The sequence below is a fragment of the Papio anubis genome, chromosome 4 (genome assembly GCF_008728515.1).
Source record: "Papio anubis isolate 15944 chromosome 4, Panubis1.0, whole genome shotgun sequence".
NCBI lineage: Eukaryota > Metazoa > Chordata > Mammalia > Primates > Cercopithecidae > Papio > Papio anubis.
The window spans coordinates 48,983,856-49,008,645 of NC_044979.1; the positions used below are offsets into that span (position 1 = coordinate 48,983,856).

General features: G+C 38.0%; 1 long non-coding RNA gene across 10 annotated transcripts in view; it reads right to left on the bottom strand.

Moving 5' to 3' along the window:
* The window catches only part of LOC103883165, a 120,803-nt gene that overhangs the window by 70,672 nt on the left and 25,341 nt on the right, over positions 1-24,790 (bottom strand). For all 10 annotated transcript variants that reach the window (XR_004183168.1, XR_004183169.1, XR_001901128.3 and 7 more), the window contains 3 exons: positions 18,440-18,520; positions 11,567-11,634; positions 10,228-10,325 (listed from right to left, as the gene is read on the bottom strand). This is a non-coding gene — a long non-coding RNA (uncharacterized LOC103883165). The remainder of the gene's footprint in view (positions 1-10,227; positions 10,326-11,566; positions 11,635-18,439; positions 18,521-24,790) is intronic.

Consider the following 24,790-nt stretch of genomic DNA (forward strand, 5'->3'; position numbering starts at 1 on the left):
GGAAGGATTCCCTCTTTCTCTATCTTTGGGAATAGTGTCAACAGGATTGGAACCAATTCTTTGAATATCTGATAGAATTCAGTTGTGACTCCATCTGGTCCTGAACATTTTTGTGGGTTACTTTTTTTTTTTTTTAATTTATTTATTATTATTATACTGTAAGTTGTAGGGTACATGTGCATAATGTGCAGGTTTGTTACATATGTATACTTGTGCCTTGTTGATTGATGCTGCACCTATCAACTCATCATTTACATCAGGTGATATAACTCCCCGAGGTGCAATCCCTCCTCTTCCCCCCTCCCCATGATAGGCCCGATTGTGTGATGTTCCCCTTCCTGAGTCCAAGTGATCTCACGTGTTTCAGTTCCACCTATGGTGAGAACATGCGATTGTTTGGTTTTTCTGTTCTTGTGATACTTTGCTAAGAATGATGGATTCCAGCTGCATCCATGTCCTATAAAGGACCTAGAACTCATCCTTTATATGGCTGCATGGTATTCCATGGTGTATATGTGCCACATTTTCTTAACAATCCAATCTGTCACTGATGGACATTTGGGTTGATTCCAAGTCTTTGCTATTGTGAATAGTGCTGCAATGAACATCGTGTGCATGTGTCTTTATAGCAACATAATTTATAATCCCTTTGGGTATATACCCAGTAATGGGATGGCACAGATGTATGGTACATCTAGTTCTAGATCCTTGAGGAATCGCCATACTGTTTCCATAATGGTTGAACTAGTTTGAGTCCACCAACAGTGTAAAAGTGTTCCTATTTCTCCACATCCTCTCCAGCACCTGTTGTTTTCCTGACTTTTTGTGATAAGCCATTCTAACTGGTGTGAGATGGTATCTCATTGTGGTTTTGATTTGCATTTCTCTGATGGCCAGTGATGATGAGCATTTTTCATGTGTCTATTTGGCTGTATGAATGTCTTCTTTTTTGAAATGTCTGTTCATATCCTTTGCCCACTTTTGGATGGGGTTGTTTGTTTTTTTCTTGTAAATTTATTTTGAGTTCTTTGTAGGTTCTGGATATTTAGCCCTTTGTCAGATGAGTAGATTGCAAAATTTTTCTCCCATTCTGTGGGTTCTGTTCACTCTGATGGTAGTTTCTTTTTGCTGTGCAGAAGCTCTTTAGTTTAATTAGATCCCATTTGTCAATTTTGGCTTTTGTTGCCGTTGCTTTTGGTGTTTTAGACATGAAGTCTTTGCCCAGCCTATGTCCTGAATGGGTACTACCTAGGTTTTCCTCTAGGATTTTTACATGGTGTTAGGTCCTAACATTTAAAGTCTCTAATCCATCTTGAATTAATTTTCGTATAAGGGTAAAGGAAAGGATCCAGTTTCAGCTGTCTACTTATGGCTAGCCAATTTTCCCAGCACCATTTATTAAATGGAATCCTTTCCCCATTTCTTGTTTTGTCAGGTTTTGTCGAATCGGATGGCTGTAGATGTGTGGTATTATTTCTGAGGACTCTGTTCTGTTCCATTGGTCTATATCTCTGTTTTGGTACCAGTATCATGCTGTTTTGGTTACTGTAGCCTTGTGGTATAGTTTGAAGTCCAGGTGGCGTGATGCCTCCAGCTTTGTTCTTTTGACTTAGGATTGTCTTGGAGATGCGGGCTCTTTTTGTGGTTCCATATGAACTTTAAAGCAGTTTTTCCAATTCTGTGAAGAAACTCATTGGTAACGATGGGATGGCATTGAATCTATAAATAACCTTGGGCAGTATAGCCCATTTCATGATATTGATTCTTCTTCCTATCCACTTGAGAGCATGGTATGTTCTTCCATTTGTTTGTGTCCTCTTTTGACTGCTGAGCAGTGGTTTGTAATTCTCCTTGAAGAGGGTCCTTTACATCCCATGTAGAAGTTGGATTCCTAGGTATTTTATTCTCTTTGAAGCAATTGTGAATGGGAGTTCATTCCTGATTTGGCTCTCTGTTCGTCTGTTACTGAGGTGTATAAGAATGCTTGTGATTTTTGCACGTAATTTTTGTATCCTGAGACTTTGCTGAAGTTGCTTATCAGCAAGGAGATTTGGGCTGAGACAATGGGGTTTCTAAATATACAATCATGTCATCTGCAAACCAAGGTTGAATTTGACTATTTCTTTTCTAACTTCTGAATACCCTTGATTTCTTTCTCTTGCCTGGTGCCTAAGCAGAACTTTAACACTATATTGAATAGGAATTGTGGTGAGAGAGGGCATCCCTGTCTTAATGCCAGTTTTTCAAAGGGAATTTTTCCAGTTTTTGCCCATTCAGTATATTATTGGCTGTGGGTTTGTCATAAATAGCTCTTACTATTTTGAGGTACATTCATCAATACCAGCTATTGAGCGTTTTTTAGCATGAGGAGCGGACGAATTTTTGTCAAAGCCTTTTTCTGCATCAATGAGATAATCATGTGGTTCTTGTCTTTGGTTCTGTTTATATGCTGGATTATGTTTATTGATTTGCGAATGTTGAACCAGCCTTGCATCCCAGGGATGAAGCCCACTTGATCATGGTGGATAAGCTTTGATGTGTTGCTGAATCCGGTTTTGCCAGTATTTTATTGAAGTTTTCATCGATGTTCATCAGGGGATATTGGTCACAGAGCCTCTTTTTGTTAACCATCTCTGCCAGGGCTTTGGTATCAGGATGATGTTGGCCTCATAAAATGAGTTAGGGAGGATTCCCTCTTGCCTATTGATTGGAATAGTTTCCAGAAGGAATGGTACCAACTCCTCTTTGTACCTCGGTAGAATTCGGCTGGTCGAATCCATCTGGTCCTGGACTTTTTTTGGTTGGTAGGCTATTAATTGTTGCCTCAATTTCAGAGCCTGCTATTGGTCCTATTCAGAGTTCAACTTCTTCCTGGTTTAGTCTTGGAGAGTGTAAGTGTCAAAATTATCCATTTCTTCTAGATTTTCCATTTTATTTGCGTAGAGGTGTTTATAGTATTCTCTGATGGTAGTTTGTATTTCCTGTGGGGTCGGTGGTGATATCCCTTTATCATTTTTTAATTAGTTGATTTGATTCTTCTCTCTCTTTTCTTCTTTATTAGTCTTGCTAGTGGTCTGTCAATTTTGTTGATCTTTTCAAAAACCAACTCCTGGATTCATTGATTTTTTTGGAGGGTTTTTGTGTCTCCTTCTCCTTCAGTTCTGCTCTGATCTTAGTTATTTCTTGCCTTCTGCTAGCTTTTCGAATAGTGTTTTGCTCTTGCTTCTCTAGTTCTTTTTAATTGCGATGTTAGAGTGTCAATTTTTGATCTTTCCTGCTTTCTCTTGTGGGCATTTAGTGCTATAAAATTTCCCTCTACACGCAGCTTAAATGTGTCCCAAGAGATTCTGGTATGTAGTATCTTTTGTTCTCAGCGTTTCAAGAACATCTTATTTCTGCCTTCATTTCGTTGTACCCAGTAGTCATTCAGGAACCCAGGTTGTTCAGTTTCCATGTGGTTGAGCGGTTTGATTGAAGGTTTCTTAGTCCACAGGTTCTAGTTTGATTGCATGTGGTCTACGAGAGACAGTTTGTTATAATTTCTGTTCTTGTACATTTTGCTGAGGAGTGCTTTGCTGAGTGCATTGGTCAATTTTGGAGTAAGTACGATGTGGTGCTGAAGAGAATGTATATTCTGTTGATTTGGGGTGGAGAGTTCTATAGATGTCTATTAGGTCTGCTTGCTGCAGAGATGAGTTCAATTCCTGGATATCCTTGTTCACTTTCTGTCTCGTTGATCTGTCTAATGTTGACGTGGGTGTTGAAAGTCTCCATTATTGTATGGGGAGTCTAAGTCTCTTTGTAAGTCTCTGGGACTTGCTTTTATGAATCTGGGTGCTCCTGTGGGTGCATATATGTTAGGAGGAGTTAGCTCTTCCTGTTGAATTGATCTCTTTACCATTATGTAATGGCCTTCTTTGTCTCTTTTGATCTTTGATGGTTTAAAGTCTGTTTTATCAGAGACTAGTATTTACCAACCCCCACTTTTTGTTCTCCATTGCTTGGTAAATCTTCCTCCATCCCTTTATTTTGAGCCTATGTCTCTGCGTGTGAGATAGGTCTCCTGAATACAACAGACAGTGGAGTCTTGACTCTTTATCCAGTTTGCCAGTCTGTGTCTTTTCATTGGAGCATTTGGTCCATTTACATTTAGGTTAAGATTGTTATGTGTGAGAACTTGATCCTGCCATTATGATATTAACTGGTTATTTTGCTCGTTAGTTGATGCAGTTTCTTCCTAGCCTCGATGGTCTTTACATTTTGTATGTTTTGAGATGGCTGGTACCGGTTGTTCCTTTCCATGTTGAGTGCTTCCTTCAGGGTCTCTTGTAATGCAGGCCTAGTGGTGACAAAATCTCTAAGCATGTGCTTATCTGTAAAAGTTTTATTTCTCCTTCACTGGTGAAACTTAGTTTGGCTGGATATGAAATTCTGGGTTGAAAATTCTTTTGCTTTAGAATGTTGAATAATATTTACTCTCTTCTGGCTTGGAGGTTTCTGCGAGATCTGCTGTGAGTCTGATGGGCTTCCCTTCCATGGGTAACTTGACCTTTCTCTCTGGCTGCCCAAGATTTTCCTTCATTTCAACTTTGGTGAATCTGGCAATTATGTGTCTTGGAGTTGCTCTTCTCGAGGGAGTATCTTTGTGGCGTTCTCTGTATTTCTATAGTTTGAATGTTGGCCTGCCTACTAGGTTGGGAAGTTCTCCTGGATGATATCCTGAAGAGTGTTTTTCCAACAGTTCCATTTTCCCCCCCCCTCACTTTTCAGGCACCCCAATCAGACGTAGATTTGGATGTTTACATAATCCCTTCACTTCTTGCAGGCTTTGTTCATTTCTTTTTTTCTTCTTTTTCTTTTGGTTTCTCTTCCTTCATTCATTGATCCTCAATGCATTATTCTCTTTTCTTCCAGTTGGTGAGTGTTCGGTTACTGAAGCTTGTGCATTTTATTGCGTATTTCTCGATGTCATGGTTTTCATCTCTTTCATTTCGTTTGGGACCTTCTCTCTGCATTAGTTACTCTAGCCATCAATTCCGCTGCCTCAAGATTTTTAGTTTCTTTTCTAGCGGCTGGGTGCGTAATTCCTCCTTTAATCTGGCCCCGATGGACTGAAACCTTCTTCTCTCATCTCGTCAAAGTCATTCTCCGTCAGCTTTGATCCGTTGCTGGCGATGAGGCTGCAGCTCACTTTGCTGGGGAGATGCACTCTTATTTTGAATTTCCATCTTTTCTGCCCTGCTTTTCCCCATCTTGTGGTTTTATCTGCCTCTGGTCTTTGATGATGGTGACGTACTGATGGGGGTTTTGGTGGCCAGAGTGTCCTTCCTGTTTGATAGTTTTCCTTCTAACAGTCAGGACCCCCTCAGCTGTAGGTCTGTTGGAGATTGCTTGAGGTCCACTCCAGACCCTGTTTGCCCTGGGTATCAGCAGCAGAGGCTGCAGAGATAGGAAATGGCTGAACAGCAGAGTGTACCTGTCACAGTTCTTGCTGGAAGCCTTTCCTCTCAGGGGTGTACTCCACTGTGAAGTGTGGGGTGTCAGACTGCCCCCTGGTGGGGGATGTCTCCCCAGTTAAGGCTACTCAGGGTCCAGGGACCCGCTTGAGCAGGGAGTCTGTCCCTTCTCAGATCTCAACCTCCGTGTTGGGAGATCCACTTTCTCTCTTCAAAGCTGTCAGACAGAGTGGATTTCGTCTGCAGGTGTCCAGCTGCTTTGTTATTGTTTACTGTGCCTGCCCCAGAGGTGGAGTCTACAGAGACAGGCAGGTTTCCTTGAGGCTGTGAGCTCCACCCGGTTCCGAGCTTCCCCAGCAGCTTGTTTACCCTACTTAAGCCTCCCAGCAATGGCGGGCACCCCTCCCCAGCCTCGCTGCTGCCTTGCCTGGTAGATCTGAACTGCTGTGATAGCAATGAGGGAGGCTCCGTGGGTGTGGGACCACTCCCGGCCAGGTGTGGGATATGATCTCCTGGTGTGCCTGTTTGCTCCAAGCACGGTATTGGGGTGCAGGGTTACCCGATTCTCAGGTATTGTGTCTCAGTTCCTGTGGCTGGGAAAGGATTCCCTTCCCCTTGCTTCCCCAGGTGAGACAGTAACACAGCAGCTGACCAGTACCGATCGTCCGGCACTCCCAGTGAGATGAACCCAATTTTTTCAGTTGAAATGCCGAAATCACCGGTCTTCTGTGTTGCTGGTGCTGGGAGTTGGAGACTGGAGCTGCTCCTATTCGGCCATCTTGCTCCGCCCTCCGTGGGTTACTTTTTAATTACCATTTCAGCCATGCTGCTTGTTATTGATCTGTTCAATTTCTGTTTATCCCTGGTTTAATCTAAGAGGGTTGTATTTTTTTTTCAGGAATTTGTTGCTCCCCATCTCTTCTAGATTTTCTAGTTTATGAGTGTAAAGCTGTTCAAAGTATCCTTGAATGTTCTGTTTATTTCTGTGGTATTGGTTGTAATATCTCCCATTTTGTTTCTAATTGAACTTATTTGGATCTTCTCTCTCCTTTTCTTGGTTAAGTTCACTAATGGTCTACTAATTCTATTTATCTTTTCAAAGTGCCATTTTTTTGTTCCATTTATCTTTTGTAGTTTTTTTGTTTCAATTTCATTTAGTTCTGCTCTGGTCATGATTATGTCTTTTCTTTTGCTGGGTTTGGGTTTGGTTTGTTCTTGTTTCTCTAGTTCCTTGGGGTGTGACCTTAGATTATTTGTTTGTGCTCTTTCAAACTTTTAGATGTAGATATTTAATGCTATGAACTTTCCTGCTAGCTCTTCTTTTGCTGTATTCCAGACGTGTTGATAGGTTGTATACTATTATTGTTCAGCTGAAATAATTTAAATTTATATCTTGATTTCATTGTTGACCCAAGGATCATTCAGAAGCAGGTTAATGTCCATGTGTTTGCATGGTTTTGAGGGTTTCTTTTGGAGTTGATTTCCAATTTTATTTCACTGTGGTCTGTGAGAGTACTTGACATAATTTCAACTTTCTTAAATTTGTTAAGACTTGTTTCGTGACCTATCATATAGTCTATCTTGGAGAATGTTCCATGTGCTGTTGAATAGAATATATATTCAGCAGTTGTTGGGTAGAATGTTCTATAGATACCTGTTAAGTCTATTTGTTCCAGGATTTAGTTTAAATCCATTGTTTCTTTCTTGACTTTTTGTTTTGATGGCCTGTCTAGTGCAGTCAGTAGAGTAGTAAAGTCCTCCACTATTATTGTGTTGCTGTCTATCTCATTTCTTAGATCTAGTAGTAACTATTTTATAAATTTGGGAGCTCTAGTATTAGGTGCATATATATTTAGGATTGTGATATTTTCCTCTTAGACTAATCTTTTTATTATTATATAATGTCCCTTTTTGTCTTTTTTAACTACTGTTGCTTTAAAGTTTGTCTTGTCAGATGTTAAAAATAGCTACTTCTGCTTGCCTTTGGTGTCCATTTACATGGAATATATTTTTCCACCCCTATACCTTAAGTTTATGTGAGTCCTTATGTGTTGGGTGAGTCCTTGAAGACAGCAGATACTTGGATGGTGATTTCTTATCCATTCTGCCATTCTGTATCTTTTAAGGAGTATTTAGGCCATTTACATTCAATGTTAGTATTGAGATATGAGGTTCTATTCTATTAATCATGCTATTTGTTGCCTGAATAACTTAGTTTTATTTTTTTTTTCATTGTGTCATTGTGTTATAGGTCCTGTAAGATTTGTGCTTTAAGGAGATTCTATTTTTGTGTATTTCAAGGATTTGTTTCAAGATTTAGAGCTCCTTGTAGTGCTGACTTGATAGTGGTGCAATCTGTCAGCATTTGTTTGTTTGAAAAAGATTTTATCTTTCCTTCATTTATGAAGCTTAGTTTCACTGGATACAAAATTCTTTGCTGATAGTTGTTTTGTTTAACAAGATTAAAGATAAGACCCCAATCCTTTCAAGCTTATAAGGTTTCTGCTGATAAATCTTCTGTTAATCTAATAAGTTTTCCTTTATAGGTTAACTGATTCTTTTGCCTCACAACTCTTAAGATTCTTTTCTTTTTCTTGACTTTAGATAACCTGATGACTATGTGCTGAGGCAATGATCTTTTTTCAATAAATTCCCCAGATGTTCTTTGAGCTTCTTGTGTTTGGATGTCTAGATCTCTAGCAAGGTCAGGGAAATTTTCCTTAATTATTCCCTAAAATAAAAATAAAGTTTTCCAAACTTTTAGATTTCTCTTCTTCCTTGGGAACACCAATTATTATTAGATTTGGTCATTTAACATAATCACAGACTTCTTTAAGTCTTTCTTCATTTTTAAAAATTATTACTTTTTTGTGTTTTTTTGATTAGGTTAATTCAAAAGCATTGTTTTCAAGCTCTTAAGTTCTTTCTTCTACTTGTTTGATTCTATTGTAAAGACTTTCCAGTGCATTTTGCATTTCTCTAAGTGTGTCCTTTATTTACAGAAGTTGTGACTGTTTTTTTTTTACTTATTCTATTTCACTAGAGATTTTCCATTTTTATCCTGTATCATTTTTTGATTTAAAAAAAAATTTTTTTTTGAGATGGAGTCTCACTCTGTCACCCAGGTTGGAGTGCAGTGTTGTGATCTTGGCTCACTACAAGCTCTGCCTCCCAGATTCACGCATTCTCCTGCCTCAGCCTCCCGAGTAGCTAGGACTACAGGCTCCTGCCACCATGCCCAGCTGATGTTTTGTATTTTTAGTAGAGACGGGGTTTCACCACATTAGCCAGGATGGTCTCGACCTCCTGACCTCCTGATCTGCCTGCCTCGGCCTCCCAAAGTGCTGGGATTACAGGCGTGAGCCACTGCACCCGGCCTATGTTTTGATTTTTTTAAAGTTGGATTTCACCTTTCTCTGGTGCTTCCTTCATTAGCTTAATAATCAGACTTCTGGGCCAGACGGGGTGGCTCACGCCTGTAATCCCAGCACTTTGGGAGGCTGAGGCAAGCAGATCACAGTCAGGAAATAAAGACTATCCTGGTTAACACGGTGAAACCCTGTTTCTACTAAAAATACAAAAAAATTAGCCAGGCATGGTGGTGCACACCTGTAGTCCCAGCTACTCGGGAGGCTGAGACAGGAGAATCACTTGAACTCCGGAGGCAGAGGTTGAAGTGAGCCAAGATCACAACACTGCACTCCAACCTGGGTGACAGAGTGAGACTCCGTCTCAAAAAAATAAAATAATAAAATAAATAAATAAAAAACCGAACTTCTGAATTCTTTTTCTGGCAATTCAGAGATTTTGTCTTGGTTTGGATCCATTGCTGGTGAGCTAGTGTGATCTTTTGTCAGTGTTAAAGAATCTTGTTTTGTCTTATTACCAGAATTGTTTTCCTGGTTCCTTCTCATTTGGTTAGACTATGTCAGAGGGAAGATCTGGGAGTCAAGAGCTGCTGTTCATATTCTTTTGTCACACAGGGTGCGCCCTTGATTTGGTGCTCTCCCCCTTCCCCTAGGGTTGGACTTCCCTAGAGTCAAACTGCAGTGATTGTTATTTCTCTTCTGGATCTAGCCACCTAGGAGAGCTACTGGGCTCCAGGCTGGTACTGGAGAGTGACTGCAAAGAGTCCTGCGAGATAATCCACTTTCAGGTCTCTCAGCCATGGATACCAGCACCTGCTCCAGTGGAGGTAGCAGGAGAGTGAAGTGGACTCTGTAAGGGTCCTTGGTCATATTTTTGTTACATTCACTGGGTTTTGTGTTCGCTGGCCTTCATCCAGAAGGTGGTGCTTTCAAGAGTGCATCAGCTGCAGTAGAGAGGATACAAGCTTGCCCTAGGGTCAGGCAGTGGGTGGGGTCATGGAGCTCCCCAAAAATTATGTTCTTTGTCTTCGGCTACCAGGGCAGGTAGAGAAAGACCATCAGGTCGGGGCAGGGTTAGGGGTGTCTGAGTTTAGAGTCTTCTTGGGCAGGGCTTGCTGTGGCTGCTGTGGGGGTGGGAAGTGTGGTTCCCAGGCCAATGGAGTTATATTCCCATGGATATTATGCCTGTATCTGCTGTGTCACACAGGTCACCAAGGAAGTGGGAGAAAGTTGGCAGCCAAAGGCCTCACCCAGTTCCCACATAGCCCACAGCCCAAAAGGCTGGTCTCACTTCCACAGTGCCCCCTTAACAGTACCAAGTTTATTTCCAGATAGCCAGTAAGCAGGCCTGAGAACTTGTCCCAGGGTATGAGCCTCCAAGCTTAGAAAACAAGCTGACTCACAGTTCCTCAGCTGTCCCAGGGAGCCTGCAGCAGCAATCCACCTCCTTCAGATGATCTGTGGATCCTCTTGGCTTTCCAGGTATGTTAACGCGGTAGTGCTTGGAACAAAAGTTCACGATGTCAGTCTCACACACTGCTTGGTCAAAGTGGGAGCTGCAAGTCACTCCTGCCTCCTATCCACCATTTTTTTACATTAATATTTAATATGCAAGATATTTTAAATACTTAACTATCTTTCTTTGATTTGGAAACAAAATTCTGCACTGTAACCTCAAAGGGAAAAATTAAAAATATCTTTATAGTCTTATTTTTCACTTAAGAACAGAATTTACCTGTTTATTTCTGCAGAAAAAAAAAAAAACCCGAAAAAAGGTCTACATTTTTTTCTTACACATACAAACTCTAAAATTTTAACTCCTCTATATCACTATGCTTCTATTTTATTTACAAAATTCAAGTTCTAATATTTTTCAACCTGAGAAGATTTATGCTCCCTTTAATCTGCGTGAGTAAAATTATTATCAGTGTGAAATATCAATGATATTTAGATGTTACACCTACTAGCAAAAGGTATGTCTGGTGAGGGCACAACAGAACAAAATGTAACCTTTGCAGGACTGGAATAACTTTTAGATGGCTCGGAGGAGTCACTTGGGCTGGATGTGAAATATGATTAAGTATCAGACAGTAGGTGATGGTTCAAATATATTCCAGGTAGAGGGCAAAGAAATGGCATAGGTTAGATTGACCACATAGTAAGGGATTGCAGACAGGATTTGATGGGGGGTTTAACCACTTTGATCTAAAAAATATTCACTAATCCTGGGATCCTTGCCTCATTGGATCTGATTTATCTCTAAGTAAACCAGACTTTGTTGGATATACAATACATCAAACTACACAATTTGGAGATGATGGTAGTAAACAACATGGTTATGAAGATGATAGTCATCATGATATAAGAGGAAATTATGTTTGTCTTGTTTCTATGGTAAAACTTATCAAGCTAAAAGAAGGACCTAAGAAGTTTAAAAGAGATTCTGCATACAATACCATAGTTATTGAACAAAAGTTGTATTAACTACATTGTTAATAATGCTCTCATTAATTTTGATCATGTGATCTTTGAATTACACTTTTGGAAACAGTGACAAGGAAAAGTAACCAAAATCAACCAGGCAAACAAAAAAGAAGAGCAACAGTCTGTTGTTTATGTATCAAGTACAGTTTAACATCTTCTCTATAATGTTTTCTGAAACAGATCTAGGCCTCTTTTAACTCCCATATTATCTCTGGTAATACTGCAATTATTGCTTTTATCATACTGTATTATAATTACCTTTCATTTTAACATCTTCCTAACTGTATTGTGCCTTGAATCCATTTTTATCTTTGGAAATCCAGTCCCTAGATTAATGCATAATAAATAATTGGTATAAAATAAACAGATAATTGATTGCCAATAACTACATATTATACTAGAAAGACTAACAAGTCTAACAAGAAAAAAAATAGATACATTAATGAATGAAGACAGTAAGTATATAAACAGCCCTAGAGAGATGAATTGGCTTTCATTTTACTGTTCTAATGGGGAAAAATGTCAAGAATAATTTTTGGAACACCTTTGCTATGTCATTTGATATAATGGTATATTCCATTTTAGTATGGTCATAAAGAATTTAGGATCAAATTTTAACTGTCTTTAGTGAAATGTCAGTATCAGGACACCTATCAACTTTTCAGAATTACATGCTTGAAGCTTCATCAATATAATTATGTGTGGAATGAATGAGTGAAGCTCTACTTTTAGATAAATGACCTGCTGAATTTCCACAGTGAATAATTTCCCAAGAAAGCATAAAAAGATGCTTTGCAATAAAATAATATCTTAAGCCCAATAGAAGTAGTGCAAATTCATTTCTAAAGTGTATTGTAATTCTGTAAACAGGATAACTACTTGCAAAATAAACTTTTGGTTAAATGAAATATTTCATGTATCCACTTTGCTTAATGGTAGGCACACGTCTATAAAAAGGTGTAGATTGACCTAGAACTGACAATAAGATTTAATGTGGTTTTGCTAGATCAGAGACAGTTTAGAGATAAGGAAGTCTGTGAAAAAAATATAAAACAATTAAAGCCAAAGAAGACATCTAAGTATGGAATATTAAACTATGTTCTTAATGCTGGCAATAAATAAATAAACAGGAGAAATTCCAAAAATCAATTTTAATGTATAATACTCCTAAAGTGATCTCAACTTTTTTCCTGAATGTAAAATCATCATCTCAACAAGTTACAATAAAACATATTTTAAAAATCTTCTAAAATCAAATGCCTTTAGAACTAACAATGGCTCTTCCTCTCCCAAATACTTTATTTTTGTACCTCTATACACTTGTGGAGTCAATTATTTTTCTGCATAGTATAAGAAAAGAAATGCAGGTGTAAAACTGACTGAACATGAAAAATAAAGAAGAATATGATTTTCATCTTATCAGCAAAATACTGGTATTGAAAAATTACCACTATAATTCCTTTAGTCTGAGCATATAAAAAATGTGGTTTTCCAACAATGTAATGACCAATAATGTGACATTATAATAAAACTGTGAAGTGTAAAAGACAAAGAGAGAATTCCAGAAGAACAAGAGATAAGTATCTAATCACATATGCGGGAACCCCCATCAGACTAACTGTAATTCTCATCACAAATCTTACAGACCAGGAAAGCATAAAATGGTATATCCCATGTACTGAAAGAAAAAGAAACACACAAAAAAAATACCAAACAAGGATATTATACCCAGTACATTTATTCTTCATAAATGAAAAAGAAGTAAAGCATTTTGCAGACAACCAGAAACAGAATTTGTCACCACTAGACTGACCCCACAAAAGATGCTTAAAGGAATCCTGTGCATGGAAGCAAAAGGACAATATCTATCAACACGGAAACACACAAAAGTATAAAACTCACTAGTAAAGCAAACACACAAATGGAGAAGAGAAAAGACAAATGTTACTGCTTCAGAAAATTACCAAAGTGTGATGATAAACAACGAGAGAAAGAGAGAACAAAGGATATGCAAAACTAACAGAAAACAACAAAATGACAGGAATAAGTCCTCACATATCAGTAAAAACCTTGAATGTAAAAAAAAATAAAATCTTTTACTGAAAATATGTAGACTGACTCAATAGATTTAAAAAGAAAAACAAAAAACAAGCCCCAACTATAATCTGCATAGAAGAAGCTTATCTTACCTGTAAAGACACCACAGACTGAAAGTAAAGGAATGGAAAAAGATATTCCATGCATATACATATCAAAAGTGAGCAGGATTAGCTATACTTATATCAGATAAAACAGACTTTACGTCAAAAATAGTGAAAAGAAACAAATAAGGTCATTATATAATGATAAAGGGATCAATTCAACAAGACGATGTAACAATTGTAAATATATGTGCACTTGACAGTGGAGCACCCTGAGATATATAATGAATAATATTAGATCTAAAGAGAGAGACGGAGTCCAATACAATGATAGCTAGTAATGTCAACACCCTACTCTTGCCATTAAACAGATCATCTAGACAGAGAATGAATAAAGAAACGTTAGATTTAAACTGCACTTTAGACCAAATGAACCTAATAGACAGCTAAGAACATTTTATCCAACAGATGGAGAATACACATTCTTCTCATCAGCACATGGAACATTCTCCAGGATACACAATATGTTAGGCCACAAAACCAATCTCAACCAATTTTAAACTATAAAAACCATACCAAGTACTTTCGTAGACTATAATGGAATACACCCAGAAATCAGTAAGAAGAGGAACTTTGGAAACAATAAACATACATATAATTAAACAACATTCTCCTGAATGACCATTGGGTCAAGAAAAAAATATAGAGGACATAAAAATGTGAAGCAAATAAAATCTAAACACAGCATGTCAAAACCTGTGGGATACAAAAAAAGCAGTGCTAACAAGGAAGTTTATAGCAATAAATGCTTGTATCAGAAAAGCAGAAAGATTTCAGAAAAACTATTTAAAAATTCACCTTAAGGAATCAGAAAAGCAAGAACTAATCAAAGCCAAAATTAGTAGAAGAAAAGAAGTAATAAAGATCAGAGCAGAACTAAACAAATAGAGACTAAAAAAATACAGAGAATCAATAAATCAAAGATTTGGTTTTTTGAAAAAGATGAACAAAATTAATACTAGCTTAACTAAGCAAGAAGAAAAGAGAGAAGACCCAAGTCAGAAATGAAAAAAGAGACATAACAACTGATACAACAGAAATACAAAGGATCATCAGAGACTGTTATGAGCAAATATATGCTAATAAATTGGAAAACTTATGAATAGATTCCTGTACACATCTAGCCTATTAAGACTGAATCAGGAAAAAATAGAAAACCTAAACAGGCTGATAATGAGTAACAAGATTGAATCAGTAATATAAAGCATCCCAACAAAGAAAAGCTCAGGACCAGATGGCTTCACTGACAAATTCTACCATACTTATAAAGAAAACCTAACATAATTTTATCTCAAACTGTCCACAAAAATAAAGAGGAAATATTTACTCACTAATTATATAAGGCCAGTAATATCCTGTTATCAAAACCAAACAAGGACCCAACAAATAAAGAAAACTACAAGCCAATATCTCTCAAGAACATAGACACACAAATTCTCAACAAAATATTAGCAAACTGATTTCAAAAGCACATTAAAAAGGTAATACGTCACTATCAAGTGTGATTTATCCCAGACTGTAAGGATGGCTCAGCATATGCAAATCATATCAAGAAAATGAAAGACAAAACCCAATAGATGCAGAAAAAGCATTCCAGCCAACTTGCTGCAAATGACAAGATTTTGTTCATTTTTATGACTTAAATATATTCCATTGTGTGCATGATGGAATATACCCATATTTCTCAGCAGTTTTATTCATTTCATTGTTTTTTCTCTATTCTTGTCTGCCTGTCTTATTTCAGAAAGATAGTCTTCAACTTTTGGATTCTTTCCTCTGTTTGTTCTATTCCATTATCTATATTTGTGATTGCATTGTGAAGTCTTGTGTTGTGCTTTTCAGCGATATCAGGTCGGTTGTGTTCCTCTCTAAACTGGCTATTCTGGTTATCAACTCCTGCAATGCTCTATCATGATTCTTTGCTTCTTTGCATTGGGTTACAACACACTCCTTTAGCTCAGTGAAGTTAGTTATTATCCACCTTCTGAATCCTACTTCTGTCCATTCACCCATCTCAGCCTCAGCCTCAGCCTATTTCTGTGCCCTTGCTGCAGAGGTGTTGCAATTATTTAGAGGAGAAGAGGCACACTGGCTTTTTGAGTTTTTAGGGTATATTTGTGTTGATTCTTTCTTATCTTTGTGGGCTTATTTACCTTTGATCTTTGAGGTTGCTGATCTTTGAATGGGTTTTTTGTGGGGTCTTTTTTATTGGTGGTGGTGTCGTTGCTTTCTGTTTGTTTGTTTTTCTTACAGCAGTCAGGCCTCTCTTCCATGGGGCTGCTGTGGCTTGCTTGGGGTCCACTCCAGACCCTAATCACCTGGGTCCCTCCCAGACCTGGAGGTATCATCAATGGATGCACCTCCCTTGGCAGGGGGTGTGAGCTCCCCTAGCTCCATGCCACTTACAGGTGGGCTGTTGCCCCACCCTGCTTTTCCTCACTCTTTGTGGGTTGCACTGACCACCTAGTCAGTCTCAATGTGAGAACCTGGGTACCTCAGTTGAAGGTATAGAATTTACTCACCATTTTTGTTCTTCTCCAAGACAGCAGCAGATTGCAGCCACTTCTAATTGGCCATCTTGGCCCACCCCCCTAGCCACTTCTTACAATTATTATTGTATTTGTTTCTCCCTATTTAGTTGCAATCTACCTCTGCAATCATATTTAAAAGTGTGACTCTAGTAAGAATCATATAGTTAGATCTTGCCTTTTTAACTTTTCAATCTCTGTCATTTAATTTTAATATTAATATTTAATGAAACTGTTAATATGCTTTGATTTAGGTCTACTATTTTATTATTTGTTTACTTTTTTTCCCTGCTGATTTTTGACCTCCCTGTGTTTTCTTCCTTGGATCATTTAAATGGTTTTTAGTTTTCCATTTCGATTTATTTATAGGCTCCTTTGCTTTATTCTTTTCTATGATTTTTAGGAGTTTCTAAAGCGATTGAAATAATCATACCCAACTTGTTACAGCCTGCTGGAAGTTAATATTGCACTGCTTCGTTTTAAATGTAGAAATCTCACAACCATACATATATCTACCTACCGTCATAGTATACTGTAGTTGTCATAATATTACATTTACATGTATGAAAATTCTGATGTTATAACACTTGCTTCAAAAACATACATACTTTATAGAATTTAAGAAAACCATATTATTTTATATGTTTTTGGTTTTTAGGTATGTTCTTAGTTACCATTTCTAATGTTCTTCATTCCTTAAGATTCAGATTATTCTCTGGCATCTTTTACTTCAAACTGAAGACTTCGGTTTTGCATATTTTACAGAGCAGACCTACTGTCAACAAATAATTTCAATTTTTTATTCTAGTAAAGTAAAACAAAACAAAAATTGTTTGTGTATTGTGCCTTCATTCCTATGGAATATTTTCTATGAATATAGAACTCTCATTGATCCCCTTTTTTCTTAAGCACTTTGTAGATGTTATTCTACTGATCTAGCCTCCATATTTTCTGATAAGAAAGTCATGACAATTCAGTTGCTGGTTTTGCGTTCTTTCTCTTTCTCTCTCTCTCTCTTTTTTATTCTTTTTCTCTTTTTTTTTTTTTTTTTAATTGATACAGAGTCTCACTCCATCAGCCAGGCTGGAGTGCAGTGGTGCAATCTCAACTCACTGCAACCTCCACCTCCCCGGTTTAAGCAATTCTCCTGCCTCAGCCTCTCAAGTAGCTGGAATTACAGGTTCCCATTATTTTTCCCTTCAAAGATTTCTGTATTATTTCTTTATCTTCGATTTTCAGCAGTTTAATTATGATATGTATAATAGTGCTTTTCTGGACTGTAGTGGAAATGGCAGTAGAATTTGGAATTTGAAAATGTGAGCTTGAATACTAGTCTGGCCACTTACTTGCCGTGTAACTTTAGGCAAGTCAATTCTCAGAATCCAACATCTTAGCTATAAAATGAGAATTATAGAATCTGCATTATAAAATTGTTGAGAGGATCAAACAAAATAACACATGTGAAAGTGCTCTATAAGGTGCAATATGAAGCATACAATGTTTGGTGATGACTAAATTGAGGGTCAAAAAAGCTAGGTAATGACCCATCTATTGAAGCTGGATTGGTAACTCTAGGTATGTCTAACCCAAAAGTTTATGCTTTTTCTACGTTTCCATGTTGCTTCCATTTACGTGATGACAATTCTCTCTTAATTATTCTTTCCAAATACACCTTTGAGTACCTACTATGGCTCAATTACTAAATTGGGCACTGAGGATAGAATGATACATCCTAGTACCTGTCCTTGAGGAGTTCCACATGCCATCCTCTTCACCATGTTGACTCCTCTCCAGTTTCTGTATTCTTTTTGTTGCTTTTAGGAAATTCAGGTGGTTATTTTTATATTGTTTAGAGATATGTAAGTGTTATCTGCAAGATTGGTCTAATACAAGTTACTTAAACACTACAAAAAGCAGAACCCCTCTCCATGAGTTTTGAATTTTGCTGTCTAGTTGCTTGATCACTTATATAGATTTGGAGAAATTAAAAACCAAGCTGCTACTGCTGCCCCATCTGAAAATATTCTTCTATTTTTAAAAATATAAACCCAATGCCACCACTATTCTTTCTGTAACACAGTGTTGGTCCAGATTATTACTTCTTTTAAAGAGCAACAATATTTATCTGAGTTTCACTGCTAAGAAGTAAGAGATCAGCAGCATAAATTCAATTACAGATTCTTTCAGTGTATTTCCACCTTCCTTCACTCATTTATACTTGTTGTCTTCTATTTTTAATACTGCAATATTTCATATTTCTGCTGTTGATCATGCACTTACTCTTATAGCTGTCAGAATTAAATAACCAGTTCCAAATGCCCTACTCGCTGAGTAATTTTGCAGGTAAGAATAAAAGGTTTCATTGGAGGCCTATTCTAACAATATGAGTGAAAAACAGATACCTGGTTTTGTAAACTCAGCCTTTCGGAGTCTTTTTCTCTTGATCAATGTCTCAGTTCTCTTCCAAAATGATACTGATCCACCTACAAAGGTAAAGAAATAATATTCATAAACTAAGTTATTATCAACTTGACCATTTTCCATAGCAAATTTCAATGACATCAGCCTTTTACCTACAACCTTCTTCTATTTGTATTTCTCTTTGTAATCTTCCTATCTGTTATCTCTGAGATACCATATTAATGAGATTTGGATAGAATATGATGGGTAAACCATCAGTGTTCATTTCAGCTGAGCATTTTTTTTTTTTTTTTTGGTTTTGAGCAGCTCAAATTATGCCGTATGATAATGCTGGCATTTTACTACTAGACAGTGCTCTGTAAAGCATTACAAGACACTTGGAAATAATCCAGATGCTTGCTGGGAATGACTCATTTTATGTTGACGCTTACTTGCAATGCTGACACCATTAGCTACTTTAGATTGGTAGAAGCCCTCTCCTCCAAATTTTGATTTTGGGTAAACAGATTGAACTGTGATAACATTGTCACAGCCTTCTCTTAGTGAAATTCAACCCCCCGACCTTATCTTGGATCATCTGAAAACTGGCAGATTCACATGCTACTTTCACTGAATCCAGAACTTTCTTGCAATGACCCTAGCATCGTGTTCTTGGCTGCTGCCATCTTGAGGAAGGGAAGAAACTGGAAGAAGTTTATATGTATTGTTATTTAAAAACAAACACACAAACAAAAAACACTATATCTTTAATGTGGTTTGGGGAAGAAATGTAGACAAGTGTTTTTATTCTATTTTTAATTTTAAACTAGAACTTGCAGTTGTTTTTCAAAAAGCTTAGATTTCACATGTAAAATTCCTTTAATATATTTCATGAATTTCACTGTCTTTCCATTCTTACGTTGCATATGTGCTCTTCATTTTGCACTTGAAATTCTGCTGTAAGTAGAATTTCAAAAGACAACTAATTTTCATGAAAATATATGTTATAACAAAAATGGTAAATATAAATAAGTAAACTATTTTAGGAATTCTACAATCAAATCTTTGCAAAAATGTTTCATCAGAAGGAAAATATATACTGTATAACTTTTAAGGAAAAAATATTAATTTGATGCAAACAAATTTCTAGGTAGCATACTTTTCTGTAGTCTTGGTAAGTATGAAAGAATTAAGGAAGGCACTAAGTTGAATTACTCTATATTCACTGCTGAGGATTTTGAACCTGAGAATGATGGTGATAAGAAGATGGGTGATATGATAATACCTCTGTGTTTGAAAACATAATTTTAGCTAGTGTGTTTGAAAAATGACTGATGGTCTCTGGGGTTACAACCAGGGAGTCAATAAAGAGGATATTAGAATTAAGATAAAAGCTGATAATAGATGAGGACAGGGAGGAATAGGCAGCAATGGAGTAGAAGAGTAAATGGTTGGGAAGAGTGGGAATCTATTTGGATATATTAATTTGAAGATTCTATAGCAGTAAGAGTGTATAGATTGATAGAAGATGAAATATTAATATGAGATTTTTATATCAGGCAATAGATATTAGAGTTATGGCATATAGAGTAAGGAATAAGGGTAACAATGATACTTAATTGTTAGATAGAATGAAAGACAAAGAGGGTAGAAAATACATAATCCTCATTTAGCATATTTTCCCCTCTCTTTTTGTATACACATGTCTGTTTAACTTTTTTTTTAAGACAGGGTCTCTCTCTGTTGCCCAGGCTGGAGTGGGTGGCATGATCACAGCTCACTGAAGCCTCAGCCTCCTAGACTCAAGTGATCATCCTGCTTTAGCCTCCCCAGTAGCTGGGACTACAGGCATGCACCAAACACCAGGTTAATTATTTTATTTTAAGGACAGATGGGGTCTCACACTGTTGCACAGGCTGGTCTTGAAATCCTGAGTTCAAGCCATCCTTCTGCCTCAGCCTCCCAATATGCTGGAATTACAAGTGTGAGCAACTATTTAAATTTTTTAAAATTATGCTTTAAGTTCTGGGATACATGTGCAGGACATGCAATTATGTTACATTGGTATATATGTGCTATGGTGGTTTGCTGCACCCATCAACCCATCATCTACATTAGGTATTTCTCCTAATGCTATCCCTCCCCTTGCTCCCACCCCCTAACAGGCCCCAGTGTGTAATGTTCCCCTCACTGTGTCCATGAATTCTCACTGTTCAACTCACTTATGAATGAGAACATGTAGTGTTTGGTTTTCTGTTCCTGTGTTAGTTTGATTAGTTAGAATGATTGTTTCCAGCTTCATCCACATCCCTACAAAGGACATGAACTCATTCTTTTTTATGGTTGCATAGTATTTCATGGTGTATTTGTGCCACATTTTATTTATCTAGTCTATCATTGATGGGCATTTGAGTTGGTTCCAAGTCTTTACTATTGTAAATAGTGACACAATAAACATACGTGTGCATGTGTCTATAGTATCATAATTTATAGTCCTTCAGGTTATATAACCTGTAATGTGATCGCTGGGTCAAATGGTATCACCAAAAGCAATTGCAACAGAAGCCAACATTGACAAATGGGATCTAATTAAATTGAAGTGTTCTGCACAGCAAAGTAAACTATCATGAGAGTGAACAGGTAACCTACAGAATGGGAGAAAAATTTTGCAATCTATCCATCTGAGAAAGGGCTAATTCCCAGAATCTACAAGAAACTTAAACTATTTAAATTTTAAAAATGGTCTGTGACAAAAGGAGCCAAGGTGGCTGAGTAGACACAGCCAAGAGTAACATCTCTTACTGAGGGACCAAGACATTGGGAAGACTGGCGTGCTCCAAGCAGATCTTCAGACAAAGGGTATTGAGAGTGCATCGAGGGAGGATGCAGGTGTGGGGCTGAAGTAGGAGGAAGGTGAGAACCCTGTACAGGGCTACGAAGCACTGGGACTTGTTCCCTGGACCCCATTGATTCCTGGGGAAAGGGTGAGTTGAACAGGCAAAGAGTGGCCTGCTTTAACCACAAGAATCTGTAATCATGGCATCAGGAGACCCTACAAGCCCCATAAACACTTGAGTTGGCAGGGAGAGCTGCTTAGAGAGTTGGTAGAGGTGGGACTACAGCCTGTATGGAGCCCAGAGAGCTTGGTGTAGGAATGTCTGTAGTGGAGTATGGCCATTGGTGCACATACCCCAAGGCTCACCATACACCTCTAGTTGACTTTAGCCTTAGGGTGACTGGCAGACCTGGATAGAGCAGGGTGGTGTTGCCTATGAGACAAAAACAGTCTGATCTGAATACTTCCCTGTGTGCTGGCCTCTCTCCCAACAATCTGGCTGCACCTGCTTGCATGGAAGGCTCTGATGCTCAACCAAGGTACTTCCCTGTGGCCATAATCATAGCTCCACCAACAGAGAGCTCCAGCAGACTGACCCCCTCCTATGGGCACCAGTCCACCCACACCCTCTCTCCACTGAAGCCCCTCCCCACTGCTTTGCTGGCATGCTCTCTCCCACGGTTACCTTCCCACCACTGTGCAAGCATGCATGCATGCATGAGTGGACCTTGCCTCCCCTCCCCAACCAGCATGCATGTGCATGTTCACTACTTTGTACTGCCACTGTTGCCAGTGCAGATGCACTCCACTAACTCTCATCCCTCGTGGACGTGCAGGCACCTGCTCACACAACCATCACTATGAATGCGTCCATAGATGCCAGCAAACCGCCCAACCCCCGAGCCCATTGCTGTGGTTGTTTATATGGACACTGGTGTCTATGCCTGTGCCAGCACCTTGCCTCCACTGCCACTGCCTCCACTGCAATAAGCATGTGTAGGTACCCCACACCAGCTGACATATGTACACCACACCGTACTGGTGTAGTTGCTGGCATGCACAAGCAAGCACCAATCTCATGACCACTGTCCTGATGAAGTGCTTTGGCCAGCTTCACATATTGGAGTATTGTGGCCAGGGGACCCAGAATACTTCTGCCCCTCCAGTGCAGCAGGTTTATAATCTCAAAGGGCCACAGAACAAAGTTGGAGGCCCAGTCCCAGCTCCCAGAGTCAGAGCATGCAGCCCAGGACTACTGAGCTCAGCCTTGACCCCATAAAATCTTCCAGAAACAAACCCAGTTGACTGAACCCACCTTACACCACAAACAATCCTCAAGGACATCAAGGAAGATAAAGCAAAAACCCCATCCAAATGACAGGAACCTCAAAGACTGAAGGCACATCAGCCCACACAGATGAGAAAGAACCAACACAAATACTCTGGAAACTCAAAAAGTGAGAATATCATCTTACCTCCTAACAAGCATGTTAGTTCTCCAGCAATGGTTTTTAACCAGGCTGAAATGGTTCCAATGACAGGTATATACTTCAGAATATGGAGACGAATGAAGATCATTGAAATTTAGGAGAATGTCAAAAACCAAGGAATCTAATGTCAAAGTCAATGTCATTAGACATTGAACCAATGTCAAAGTCCAAGGAATCTAAGGAGTACAGTACAATGATACAGGAGATGAAAGGCAAATGACTACTTTAAGAAAGAAGCAAAGTGATCTAATAGAGCCAAAAAAAACTTCACTTCAACTACTTTATGATACAATTTCAAATATTAACAGCAAAATCAGTCCAGCTGAGGAAAGAATCTCAGAGCTTGAAGATCAATTCTCTGAAATGACTCAGTCGGACAACAATTTTTTAAACAATGAATAAAGAACAATTAACAAAACCTTCAAGAAACATGAAATTACATAAAGAGATCAAATCTATGTGTCATTGGTGGCCCTGAAAGACACGGAGATAAAGCAAACTACTTGGAAAACATAATTCAGAATGTTGCTCATAAAAATTTCCCCGATCTCACTAGAGAAACCAACATTCAAATTCAGGGAATGCAGAGAACCTCTACAACATACAAGATGGCCATACCTAAGACACATAGTCATTAGATTTTTCAAGGTTGAAGTGAAACAAAAAATGTTAAGCACAACTCTGGAGAAGGGGCAGGTCACCTACAAGGGGAACTCCATCAGACTAACAGAGGAACTTTCATAAGAAGCCCTGCAAACCAGAAGAGATTGGGGACCTACATTTAACATTCTTAAATTAAAGTAATTACAACTAATAATTTCATATTCAGTCAAACTAAACTTCATAAGTGAAGGAGGAATAAGATACTTTTCAGCAAGCCAATGTTAAGGGGATTTGTTCTCATCAAACTTGCTTTACAAGAGATTCTTAAGGGAATGCAAAATACAGAAAGGAAAGACCATTACCAGACACCACAAAAATGCACTTAAGTACATAGACTGCAGACACTATGTAGCAACTACACAATCGAGTCTGCATAATAACCAGCCAACAACATGATGACAGGATCAAATTCTCACATATCAATATTAATGTTGAATGTAAACAGGCTAAATTCCCCAACTAAAAGCCAGAGAGGGGCAAAGTGAGTAAAGAAGAAAGACCCAAATGTATGTTGTCTTCATGATCCTCATCTCACATGCAATGACATCCACAGGCAAAAAGTAAAGGGATGGAGAAAAATCAAGCAAGCAAACAGAAACCAGAAGAAAGGGAGGGGTTAATATTCTAATTTCAGATAAAACAGACTATAAACCAACAAAACTGAAAAAAAGACAAAGAAGGGCATTACATAATGGTAATGAGTTTAATTCAACAAGAAGATATAACTATCCTAAATATATATGCACCCAACACAGAAGTACCCAGATTCATAAAAAAAGTTCTTACAGACTTACAAAGAGACTTAGATAACCATACAATAGTAGTGGACGATTTCAACAACTCAGTGTCAGTACTAGACAGATCATTGATTCAGAAAACTAACAAAAATATTTGGGACTTGAACTCCACACATGACCAGATATAACTAACAGACATCTACAGAACTTTCCACCACACTGGAAAAAAATACAGAATATACCTTCTTTACAACTGCACATGACACGTACTCTAAATTTGACCACACAATTGAGCATAAAACATTTCTCAGCAAATTCAAAAATAAAAACAAAATCATACCAACCACAATCTCAAAGCACAGCACAATAAAAATTGCAATCAATACCAAGAAGATTGCTTAAAGCCCTACAATTACATAGAAATTAAACAACCTGTTCTTGAATGACATTTGGATAGACAAAAAATTAAGGCAGAAATCAAGAAATTATTTTAAACTAATGAGAACAAAGATGCAACATATGAGAATCTAGGATACTGCTAAAGCAGTGTTAACAGGGAAGTGTATAGAACTAAATGCCCACATTAAAAAGTTACAAAAACTTCAAAGTATTAATCTAAAATGACAC